The sequence below is a fragment of the Zea mays genome, chromosome 8 (assembly GCF_902167145.1).
Source record: "Zea mays cultivar B73 chromosome 8, Zm-B73-REFERENCE-NAM-5.0, whole genome shotgun sequence".
Classification (NCBI taxonomy): domain Eukaryota; kingdom Viridiplantae; phylum Streptophyta; class Magnoliopsida; order Poales; family Poaceae; genus Zea; species Zea mays.
The window spans coordinates 139,401,196-139,405,412 of record NC_050103.1 but is presented as its reverse complement, the minus strand read 5'-3'; positions in this window follow the sequence as shown (position 1 = coordinate 139,405,412).

The window sequence follows — 4,217 nt, the reverse complement described above, 5'->3', positions numbered from 1 at the left end:
TCGCCTTTTACTTAGGCGGTATAAGCTCTGCATTCCCTTAGGAACGTCTTTGGAGCTTCTTCTCTTTTTTCTTTTTCAGTTTCTGCACTCGATGGTGCGTTCTCAGCTGTTACATTTACATTTTTTGGGGGATTTTGCTCTTATAAGACTAAAAAAGGAAATTACACATGATGGCCCCATTAAAAACCTTTCTCCCCCTTCGGAAAGGAAAAGGGTGCCATGAAAAAGAAAAGAAAAAACATAAAAAATTACATCATGTTATACATAGTATCGCCGAAGCTCATCCGCATTCCAAGACCTTGGAATTTCGTTGCCATCCATGTCCTTCAATCTGTACGATCCAGGCCTTGACGAAGATACTACTAAGAATGGTCCTTCCCATTTCAACTGTAGCTTACCCACTGTATCTGGGTTAGCCACTCTCCGAAGCACCAAGTGTCCCGGCTCAATATTTTTTAGCCGGACTTTTCTATCTCGCCATTTAACTGTTTCAGCCTGATATTTATTGATATTCTCCACGGCCTGAAGCCTGATCCCTTCTAAAGCATCCTTTTCCACAAGGCAAGCATCTTCGGGACCTGATTCTGCCGAAGCTACTACTCTTATTGATCCAGCTTTTGCTTCCTCCGGAGTTATTGCTTCGTCACCGAATAATAATTTGAATGGGGTAAAGCCTGTAGACCTTGATGTTGTTGTATTGTGGCTCCACACCACTTTGATTAACTGATCTGGCCACTTTCCCCTGGGTTGATTGAAGATTAACTTCATTATTCCTGTCATTATAATGCCGTTGGCCCTTTCAACGAGCCCATTTGACTCCGGATGCCTGACTGATGCGAAATGGATCTTCGTTCCAATTTGATCACAGAAATTTCTGAAAGCTTCGGAGTCAAACTGCGTTCCATTATCTACAGTGATTGCCTTCGGTACCCCGAAGCGACAGACAATATTCTGCCAGAAAAACTTTTGGACAGTGGCCGAAGTTATTGTGGCCAATGGCTTCGCCTCAATCCACTTGGAAAAATACTCCACAGCCACTATAACATATTTTAGATTCCCTTGAGCCGGTGGTAATGGACCCAACAAGTCAAGGCCCCACCTTTGCAATGGCCAGATGGGTTGTATCAGCTGTGTCAAAGACGAAGGTTGTTTTTGATCTCTTGCACATTTCTGACAACCTTCGCACTTTTGCACTAACTCCGCCGCATCCGAAGCTGCCTTCGGCCAATAAAACCCTTGGCGGAAGACTTTCCCAAGTAATGGCCTGGATCCGATGTGGGATCCACACAGGCCTGCATGTATCTCTTTCATCAACTCTATACCTTCGGCTCTAGATAAGCACTTGAGCAGCGGAGCGCAAACTCCATGTTTGTATAATTCCCCTTCTATCATGACATACGGACGAGCTCTTGCCTCTATTCTTTTATTGTAAGCTTCGTCATCTGAAAGGAACTTACCCTGAAGGTAAGAGATTATTTCAGTTCTCCAATCTTCGCTGTAAACAGGAGATATGTTGAGGACTGCTCTTTCAAGGAGCTCCACTGAAGGTGCCTTTATTGTTTCGAAGAACACATCCGAAGGTAACGGCAGCCCCTGTGCCGCAGACTTAGCTAGCAAATCAGCATGCTCATTTTGTCCTCGAGGAATATTCTTGACAGAGAATCCTTCGAAGGATGCTTCGATCCTTCGGACCGTATCTAGATATTTTTCAAGCTTCGGATCTTTAGCCTTGCAACTTTTGTCAACATGACCCGAAACCACCTGGGAATCAGTTTTAAGAATTGCCCTTCTGATTCCCATTGCCTTTAATTTCCGAAGGCCCAGAAGCAGGGCTTCGTACTCAGCAATATTGTTCGTGCAGCTGAAATCAAGTCTTGCTGCATAACAAGTTTTGACCTTGGATGGTGAAACCAACACAGCAGCTGCACCTGCTCCGAAGATTCCCCAAGAGCCATCACAAAACACTGTCCACACTTCGGCATCTTTATTTGCTTCTTCATCCTGAGCCCCTGGCGTCCAGTCGGCAATGAAATCTGCCAATGCTTGAGACTGGATCGAAGATCTATGCACATAATCAATGTAAAATTCGTTGAGCTCTGCAGCCCATTTCCCAATCCGTCCAGTAGCTTCTCTATTTCTCATTATATCCTTCAATGGCTGCGAAGAAGGAACAATGATATTGTATGCCTGAAAATAATGCCGAAGCTTCCTGGATGCCATTAAAACGGCATATAATACCTTCTCCAGCTCTGTATAATTTTTCTTTGAGACACTAAGGACCTCAGATACAAAATACACTGGAACTTGCTTCTTGAGCTGGCCATAAAGCTTCTCCTGGACAAGCGCCGCACTTACTGCTGAGTGCGAAGCTGCCACATATAACAACAGAGGAGCCCCTGGCGTTGGCGGAGTTAATGTTGTGAGATCTATCAAGTATTGCTTCAACTCTTCGAAGGCTTTTTGTTGACTTGGGCCCCATTGAAAGACTTCGGCTGACTTCAGCACCTCGAAAAATGGTAAGTTTCTTTCTGCTGATCTGGATATAAATCTGTTGAGAGATGCCAGCCTTCCTGTCAATCTTTGGGCCCCTTTTCTTGTAGTTGGTGGCTCCATTCGAAGTATAGCTTCGATTTTATTTGGATTAGCTTCGATTCCCTTTGTTGAAACCAAGCATCCAAGAAATTTACCCTTCTTTACTCCGAAGACACATTTCTCTGGATTCAGCTTCAAACCAGCTTGTCTGAAGCTGGCGAAGGTCTCCTGCAGATCAACAATATGATTTTCCTGCTTCGTGCTTTTGACGATAATATCATCAACATAGGTCAACACATTTCTGCCTATTTGAGACTGAAGAACCTTCGCAGTCATTCTGCTGAAACTTCCTCCAGCGTTTTTGAGCCCCTCAGGCATCCGAAGATAGCAATACGTGCCACTTGGAGTTATGAAGCTAGTTTTCGGCTCATCTTCCTTTTTCATCCAGATTTGATGATATCCTGAGTAACAGTCCAAGAGACTCATGAGCTCTGAAGAAGCTGCTGCATCGACTAGAGAGTCTATCCTTGGCAACGGGAATTCGTCCTTCGGACAAGCCTTGTTGAGATCTGTGAAATCGATACACATTCTCCACTTGCCATTGGCCTTCTTCACCATAACAGTGTTAGCTAGCCACTCTGGATACTTCACTTCTCTGATAACTCCTGCACTGAGGAGTCTTTTTACTTCATTGCGAGCCCCTTCGGCCTTGTCATCAGACATTTTCCGAAGCCTCTGCTTTCGGGGTCTGAAGGATGGGTCAACATTGAGCGAATGTTCAATAACATCCCGATTTACTCCACAGAGATCATTAGCCGACCATGCAAAAACATCTTTGTTGTTGAATAAAAACCTTATCAAGGTTTTCTCCTGGTCTTCAGATAATTGCGAGCCCAACAGCACCTTCTGCTCTGCTATGTCCTCACACAATAGCATGGGCTTCGGCTGATCTGCTGAAGCTGCCTTCTCCCTTCTGAATTTGTACTGTTCACAAGCTTCAGTTCCATCTATATTATGGATTGCCTTGGAGTCGGTCCAGCTTCCTTCGGCCCTTCTAGCAGCTTCCTGGCTTCCATGGATAGCAATAGGCCCTTGGTCCGAAGGTATCTTCATGCAAAGATAGGCAGGATGAAGGATTGCTTCGAAGGCATTAAGAGTACCACGACCAATAATTGCATTGTAAGGATATTCCATGTCAACAATGTCAAACACAACTTGCTCAGTTCTAGTGTTGTTGATGAATCCGAAGGTTACTGACATGGTGATCTTGCCCAGTGCTACAATCTGTCTTCCTCCGAAGCCACAAAGAGGATGTGTAGCATCATGAATCTTATCTTCTGGCTCTTGCATTTGTCTGAAGGCTTTAGCAAATATGATGTCAGCTGCACTGCCTGTATCGACCAAGACATTGTGAACCAGAAATCCTTTGATAACACAAGAGATAACCATGGCATCGTTGTGTGGGTAATCTTTGAGCTGAAGGTCCTCTTGAGAGAAGGTAATAGGAATGTGAGACCATCTTGATTTGATGAAGGGTCCTTGCACCCCAACATGCTGTACTCTTCTCTGCGCTTCCTTCTTCTGCTTCTTGTTAGCTGGCTCTGAGGACGAGCCACCTGTGATCGGGAGCACCAGCTTCGGGTCCGAAGCAACTCCAGCTTGATTGTTGAACGAAGCCATCAGCT